We start from the raw sequence: 9,315 nt of genomic DNA, 5'->3' as shown, positions 1-9,315 counted from the left end.
CGACAGGAGTCTCTGTCTCTCTCTGTCTCTCTCTCTCTCTCTCTCTCACACACACACATACATACAGAGAGAATAAAAATAGTAGAATTGTCCTTGTAAATTGTTAGAAATTTCATTTTGTTCTGCTGCTAAACTTTTGATTGTATACGTCAAACTAGAGTAGAGCATACAAGCCGGACGCATTTAAGAAACCAGTGGTTCCTCATTATTAGTAAAAAAGAGAGAAGGAAACCGGCCTTCTTATATGGCGTAATAAATTGTTTTGGTGTACATTAACAAAAATCGAGAGAGAGAGAGAGAGAGATGTTTTCGACGCTTAGTGAAAGCATAGATAGTGATGGATTTAGTATAACTTCAAGGTAGCTGTAGATGCTGGCGGGAAGGTCATGCTTCAGGGGAAGGAAAAGGACATAAATCCAGTCGGTATTGTTCTACGAAAGAGGTACCCTCTTTCTCTAATCTAGTTGTTAACAAAGTACTATAAGACTTTAATTTGACAAGTCAAGCAACATATAATTAATTGTGTAGAGCCGATGTACATAATCCGTCTACTTTTCAAGTCACATGTATGCAGCAGTACACACTGATGCATGTGAACCTCGTGCTTGTCTTTCCTTCTGATTGGAAAGTCTCCCGTATTAGGTAGAACTCACCATTAAGTGTCAAGAACAGGATGGTAGCAACCCTGCGTCCTCCTCTCTCCTATCGACCATTTTCCCCTTCAAACTATTGTTGTTCTTGTGTTGTCAATGAAACCAAACTATGCAAACGTATTCTCAACTGCCTATTTACTGAATGTCTTAGAACACCATAACCTGACCTTTGTAAATCTTTGTGGGAACTAGACGAATGAGACTATAAATATGCTTTAAAAATCTAAGAACTTGAATTTTTCTTGTCGAACTATAATCCCTATGAACCATGAAGCTTCTTCCATGCGGTTTGTTTTGATTAAAGCATTTCCACAGCCGTGAGCTTTCAATTGGAATGGAAGATCAGGAGGTAAGGAAGTTGAGGGGATATGGTTCGAAAGGAAGGTGCTTGATAGAATGATTTATTATGCATTGAATTTTATTTAATTTTTTATTTATCTTGCATTGAAATTATCTCAGCTCTAAATATTTTACAGCTTTAGACATGCATTTAGCTGAACCTAACACTTCATACCACTACCGAAATCTGTACAAAATGGAAGATGCGAGAGACTCAATATTTGTAAGAATTTATATTTAGTATCTTCATGTAGAAGGAGGTCAAAAGTTCGACGTATAAATCTGGTATGGCTAACCTAATGCCCTCTGTCTTATAAAAAGTAAAATAGGACCCAGGTTTTTGTAGGTAATATAGCAAAAAGGAACCCTACTTAGGCAAGTCTCTGTATCTCTTTGATCCCACTGAAGGGAAACAAAGCATACTTTTCTTGATTGACCCAGAGTCTCCATATGCTTATGGAATCATATCATATTACATGTAAGGAAGTTTAAACCAACTTTTATTCCAAAATGAAAAGGATGGAATTGGCAACTACAAATGTATACATTAGGCGCTGTTTGATATTAGAAACAACATATGAGTGTTCGATGAAGCTACCTCAATATTAGGGTAGATTCATGGGACACTTGTTGAAGTGTGCCATGAATCTATCCTAACTTTCAGGCAGATCTATGGGACACTTGTTCAAGCATGCCATCAATCTACTCCAACTTTGGGGCATATTCATGGAACCATTCACTTTGTTCTTAATATCAAATGGCCCTTTAGAGTTCTTCATTGAGCTGAAAGATGGTTTGAGATTTTTTGAGCATCAAGTGAATATGCTGATTCATTATGAAGATCCTCCTAGTGATTACAAGAAGACATCCCAGGAGGATATATGTTTGATGGATAGGAAAAGATTTTAAAGTCACTAATCTATTGAAGAGGAACAAGTTAAGCTAGGGACATGGAGTGGAGTCTGTGCGGTTTAATTTTATGTCTTTGGAAACCTAACGTCCCTAAGCTTGACCATGGCACAAGAAAGGATTTTTCATTGTTGAAGCACACGGAATAATGAGAGAAGAAACGCTTTCGTCCTCCAGGGGTTTGGGGCAATGGTCAGGGTGTTGGTGCTGGTAGGTAACCAGTTCCTGTTTCAAATCCTCAATGTGTCAACTCTTTAGGCTAAAAGCAGAGGATCACTGACGCATCAATCGAAGCACCGCGGGACAAGCACCCTAAGGTATCAAACCAGATATTGTATTCTACGAAGACAAGGGGTTGGGTGGGAGCTTCGACTCTCTTACAAGAATTAGTATGAAGTATTTCTCCTGCTCACCCGAAGAAAGGGCTTGCTTTTTTATATCTTTAAGGCAAGGAAAATGAAACTTCTAATCAAAGGAAAGCATGAGCCATGACTAATTTCACTTGTCCTGATTATTTAAAGGAGATGTGGTTAGTAATTTCATATATCAACAAATTCAGCGAGAGGAAAAGATGATGATGTTGATAATTTCTTTGGAGGAAAATCATATAATGCTCATACCAGTGTCTTGGTTAGCAAAGTGCAAAATGTTAGATCTTCTTTCAAGTTCTGTTTGTATTGTTTGATCCTAGTTCCCATTTCCAACTGGGGCTTCCTTTTGTTAGATAAAGCCGAAATAAGATCTATCTCTCTCTCTCAAGTGATAAGAATGCCAGTAGATTTTTTTTTTTATTGCCAACTTAACAATTCATCCTATAGAAACAAGCTATCTTAGTAAGAAAAAGTTGAAGCAAAGAAAAACTATGGCTAGAAAAGCATCAAAAGTTGATGGTTTAAAAGGTCGTCATTTATTTTTGTAAAAACCTGATCTAGAATGTGCATCATCAAATCGAGAGGCATAGCGTTTCTTATCCATATGAGTTGCAATTCACGTTCTTTACAAAAAAATTTAAGAGATATGAGAGTTTTTCTCTAAAAACTCAATGAGAATTTTCTTTTTCTTTTTTTCTTAACTGCCCATCTAGAAAAGTTGAAGGGTTGAAACCCTCTCTCTCTCTCTCTCTCTCTCTCTCTCTCCTCTCTCCCTCTCTCTCTCTCTCTCTCTCTATATATATATATATATATATATATGAATGTTTTCTGGTATACAAGTGCCAATTTTCTGGTATACAAGTGCCAACCACTCGCTAAAGGTCAAAAACAGCATGGTCAGTCAAAGAGAAGTGAAGGCTTTGGTGAGGTCATGAACTGAGAAAAGGAGTGTGAGCAGAACATGGTAGGAGTTTAAATATTATATTACACTGTATACACCACGATTACATAATGGGACATTCTTTAGTTTAAATCTGACTGACTTCGAAACATAAGAAAACAATCGTAAGTTCCAACAAAATATTCTTTTAAAAAATTAGATGATGTTTCCCGTACGGATCCTTAAATTAACTTAACAAATAGCGAAGTCTAGCTTTATCTTTAACCATCCCCGATCTTGGTAGCTAGTTTTTATTATAAATGCACCAGAAATTAAAGTGCCCATGCAGAAGATGGGCATATATATAATACAAAGTAATTGCTAGTTTCCAAAGAAATAATTGCTAGTTTACTAACTCCAATTGTCACTGCCTTAACAGATGAGGAGTACACGTAAAGAAAATAGAGAAAAAAGGATATTTCACAGGTTGGAGATTCTCTAACTTTCTGTAATTTCAAATTTATAATCCAATCATTTGGATGTAAGCCGTTTTGGGTTTTTCTCTAGCCGAAGCTATTGCATTGTTTGCCCCAATAATTAGGGCTGCACACAAGCTGAGTCAAACATGAGTTTGGCCAGCTTGAGCTCAACTCGGCTCAAAAAACTCGAGCTTGAGCATGGCTCAAACTAGAGTTGAGCTTCTTATAACAAGTTCGAACTCGATTTGACTACACAAAAGCGAGCTCGAACTCAACTCGTTTAACCCATTTAACTCGATTAGGCATTAACTCGTATAAGCATTAACTCATTTAACTTGCATAAGTGTCAACTCGTGTAACTCGTGAAAGTGTTTAACTCGTGTAACTTGTGAAACCGGACCGGTTTGCGAGTCGAGTCGAGTATAAACGAGTCGAATACCTGAAACTCGAACTCAACTCATTTATCATTTCGAGTATCTTCATAATATCAAACTCGGCTGGTTTATATACGAGTCAAGCACAAGCCAAGTTTTTTCGAGCGAGTTCAAGTCGAGCCCAAGTTGGCTCGGCTCATTGTGCAGCCGTGCCAGTAATGGTGTCTCCTTCATATCTCGTGTCTAAATATGCCAAATTACATCACCATGCGAAGTGACACAATAGTCCGGTTGGGAGTTGATAGGCAGCCAATCTCTATTTTGAACCCTGGTGGCTTCAACTCTATATACTATAAAAAGGGGCACAATGATATACAAGTTAAAGTAATAACGGCGGCATCAGCCCAAGACACCAAAAATAGGCCTAGACCCTTGGGTGGGGGGGGGGGGGGAGGTGACTTCGACAGTGAGATTTCCTCCCACTCACCTGACCTGAAATATACAATATAGAAGACCAACGTAGGAAGTTGCATTATTGAACTAGTCCCAAGAAGAGCTTTGAGAAACAAAAGGCATTGCATTCACCAGACCCTCCACAATTCCCTGTATCTGCTCTCTCGTTCCTTAGTTCTTCAATTTGGTTTTGAATTCTGAACTTCTTCGGAATTTACAGAATAGTGATTCTGCACAGCATGGAACCAGGATGACATAGTTAATTATATCTACAAGTTCCCATGGTTACCAGAAATCAAGATATTGGGATTGGGTTCCCCTTTTTCACAAATTAACTAAACAATTGCTTATAAGGGATATTGTTCTGGCACATCTATTTCAATAACATGACATTCTAGAAATGGCCACTTTTTCTTTAGATATTACATTTAATGAAGGGAGATACATTAAAAGGTGACAAATATTTTTAGAATCAGCACACACACACACATGTATATATATATATATATATATATATATATATATATATAATTCCATGTTAACATGTTGGATATTGCCAAATGACTAAAATAAAAAAATTCACCACTAAAAGCATCATAGATCATTGTTGAAACACCATACATGTTGATGCATCATAAACCATTGCTAATGGTCATGTGACAGCTGTTTTTTTTAGATAGACTTTTAATTTTTAACCATCCAACAATATCCAGCACATGTAAACATGAGACTTTTATGTGTATTGTGTGTGTGTGTCTATATATATATATATATATATATATATATATATATATATATATATATGAAAAAGATTAAATGCATCGTAAAGGCCCAACTATAGGTCCTAAAGTTTGACAGGCACGCAAGGGAAGCATGACCACTTCCTTCCACTGTTGCAGCTAGTTGGACATGATCACCTTATATATGTTATTTTAGAAATGAACAAATAAATTAAAAAACACCCATGTGACACAAGCATGTATATTATCATGAAATGGTCAATTTGCAGAGGAATCTGGCAGTTAGGCATATATTTCTAAACTCTATGCAATTCTAAGAATATGATAGTTAATTTTGTACCTACACAAGTTCATGCTTATAACAAATTGCAATGCCAAAGAAAACTTTGAAATTGCATCAATTTCAGCATCAATTAAAAAGTTACAACTGCAATGCATGTGTTTCATGCGACAAATTTGAGTTTAGGAAGAAAGAAAACCCACATCCTATGAACATAGGAATGTCAATGGATCAAATTCGAATAAGATATACTTTTAAACATATCTGTTTTTTTAGATATTCATATGTTAGGATTCAAATATGAAAGAAGAAAAATCATATTTGAATCTGAATTTGGAATCCAATTTCACAATCCGAAGCCCATCCGAATCTGATTTTTACATTCACATAGGAATTCAAATTTTGAACTGAATCCTACTGTTTTTTAAAATGTAAGAGCAATGGATATAAGATATTTGTTAAAAACAAAATTTAATTTGAATATGAATTCGAGTCTGATAAGGCATTTGTGTATATCTGAATCCAAATCAGTCAGATGTACAATTCTGATACCCGAATTCAATCTGGTTTCTTAATTGGATATTAAATTCTGCCCATTGTATCTGAAAACTCAGGAAAGACATTAGATTCGGGTACCATTTTGATCCTCTTTCATGATCTTTTCTATAGGTAGAACTATTGTTTTTTCCATATTCGATTGGAATCAGATATCCGAAATCCGATATATTGACATCTTTACTGGCAATATTATCGTAGCATGCGTGAAGAATACTACAAACCAATCGTTACAGTAGTTTTCTGCAGCTTTCTGCTTCCTTTTTATGGTCAAAATGATATCCTCATCGAAGCACCTCAATGTGAACGTCGCAGAGTGCGTCAGGGAGATCACATGGTTAAACAGGAATTGAAAGAAGAATTTGTAAACAAAATAAAAGAAAAGTGGTACGGAGCAAGGAAGAAGAAGACAGACATCCAGTGGGATTTTCTGTCGTTTGTCTTTTTGATGCATTATCATATTATATATCACTTGTATTCACTAGTAATTTCTCCAATAATTTCTCATTTTACAAGCAAAGAAACTGCTCTTTTATTTTTTTTTAATTGGTTGTTCTATATAAGCAAGATTGATCATTCATGTGGTCTACTCAGAATTTGCAGTACTCTCATGTCCACTAGTTTCAAGTTAGATTCATATTTTCAAATATTATACTCAAATGCTGGAAAAGGATAAAAAGCTGAAAAGGGGAATTCCGAGAAAGCACTTGATTCATCATATATTTATCAAAAAATGTAGAACAATTATAAAAGAGGGCGTTTGATTCAATTTTAATCAACTGAGATGGGAATTGCCTTATCAAACAAAAAATTGTGATTCTAGAATTATAGGTTCATTCTATATTCCAAATTACGGAATTATGATCACATTCTATGGAGCGTAATTGTGATTTCAAACTTTTGGAATTTTTTGGTCTCTCTTTGCGACACGACACATGAAAGCACTAATTTATGAATTCTAGAATTGTAATACTCATTTTTACTTAACAAGTCGTTTTTAATTTTAGAATCAAAAGTTTATACTATCAAACTCAAAGGAAAATTAGAATTAAAATTTTCATTCTAATTCCAGGTTGAAGAGGAAATTTAATTCTAGAACTTTGATTTCAGAATCAAAATTCTAAGACATCAAGTACCCCCTAGAAAAAAAAAGCTCGACGCAATGACTTAAATTAAATTTTTGTTTTTTTTTTTTGTTTTTTGCCTCATTCAAAACCGTTCTTAAATTTGTGATTTCCAATCTTGTAATTGGGGTTAAAATGAAAATTTAAAAACATTAATTTTCCAAGAAAACAACAAGCTGACAGAAAAGTCGCTTCCTTTTTACAAAGCTTACAAACGCATAATGTAGTGAGAAAGGATGAACTTTCTGGCGACTGCAGGCTTTTTATCTCTCTCTCTCTCATACATTTTTATTCTCTTGTCTCATCAGCATCACACCTTTATAAAAAATAATTTAGGACTTTTCCATTGTCGGCAGCAACGTGGTTTTCAAATAAGATGGGTAGCTGAATGTCATAACATAAACTCTCCGCCACTTCTGGTGAATTACTCATAAATTTACAAATGCTGGATACAACTCAAAGAGTTAATAGTTTTTTGTTTTTTTTAAATGAGTGGTATTTCACGGCTCCTAAACATGCCACTGGCCTCTTTTTGTTCGGATTTATTTTTATTATTTAAAAGTAAAACACATTAAGACATAATAGTGACCACTTCAAGATTCAAACACAAGTAAGTTTTTAGAAGAAGTAAACTTTAAGATTCGAGCAGAAGTAAACTTCAAGATTAGAGCACAAGTTTTTAGAAGAGATAAACTTCAAGATTCGAACCCAAGTTTTTAGAAGATGTAGACCACATTGTTGCCCACTACATTCCAAGATAAGGATTAATTAGTTATTGTAAAAGTTTTATAAAGAGTTTAATTTAGTATGAAACTGAGTCTAATCAAAAACAACATCACACAGTTAATTTTCAAAAGGCAACGGACGACGAAAAAGTAAAGTTAATCTGACTCCTGTCATGTGACAGGGAGGTGGCCCCAGACTGGATCTCGATCACCAACCTCACGTTTGACCGATTGGATATCTTCATCCTAATCAAGAAAATGGCAATTCAAGAAATTAAGTGTAGGATTAATTCACCATCGGACGACTAACCTTGGGATATTGAGTGAAAAAAAGTCCCTCGGAAAGCACTTGATTGTTCAGTACTCGACGTTAACACTTTAGTACTGAATGATCGAGCGTATGTTAAAGAAAGTGTTTGATGGTGGCTTGGATTACTTTTCCCTTTTCGTTTTTTTATTTTCAAGAAGTTATCCTTAAAATACAAGGAGGCAGTCAAACACGAGTTAGAATTCAATCAGGTTGGATCTCCCTTTTTCCAGGTTAAAAAGGAAAAAGGAAAGAAAAAGTTGGACCCCTTGCCTATAATTGACGTGTTTGGAGGCAAAACACAAGAACACTTATTTTTGTCTTAAACTGAAGGATACTTTGTCCATTTCTTAATTACGTTTTTTCCCCAATGTTTATTCACATTAACAGTTATTTTCACGCATTTATCCTGTACTTGATTGATCGACAACTCATACACCACTTAGGAATACATGATTATGGTTTAAATAAAAAAAACTCTAAATTATCATTTTTTAGTTAATTACTCTGACCTACAAAACTTTTGAAAGTTGCTTGCTCTCATGCAGGGGCAGGGCTAGAATTTTTTGTCGTAAGGGACCAAATTATAATTAGAAATATTTTCAATTTTTTATAGATATGAAACTAAACTTTTTTTTATTTATATATAAATTTTTTCAAGTTCTTCAATTAACTTCACAAGTTTCATATAACCATTTTTATAGGAAGTTTCATGTAACTATAGGAATCAATCATGCAAAACCATATTTTTTGCGTATGTTTTTCATCTTAGTAAAGTAAGATTTCGCAAAGCCAAACACTGGTTTTACTTTATGCGCTAATTGTTTCTAGAAAGAATCATGCAAAGCCAAATATTACATATATGCAAAGTTTCTAAGATCTACAGGCCCTCTTAGAAATTTTACATATACGTAGATCGTATATGTCTAAGCCTCAACAATGGATTGATTGGTACACTGCAAACGAAAAGAGCGAGGAACAAAAGAAATCGAAGAAACAAGACATTTATTTCACTTGACCTGAGGGGAACAGCTCTAATGTCTAGTCCTTGTGACTGATGCTGACAGTGGGAAGTCTGAAAAATCAGAAAAAAATTCAAGGCTTTGTGGCATCTAATCTTACAGTT

The sequence above is a fragment of the Nymphaea colorata genome, chromosome 9 (assembly GCF_008831285.2).
Source record: "Nymphaea colorata isolate Beijing-Zhang1983 chromosome 9, ASM883128v2, whole genome shotgun sequence".
NCBI classification, from domain to species: Eukaryota; Viridiplantae; Streptophyta; class Magnoliopsida; order Nymphaeales; family Nymphaeaceae; genus Nymphaea; species Nymphaea colorata.
Note: the sequence above shows the minus strand (reverse complement) of the source record.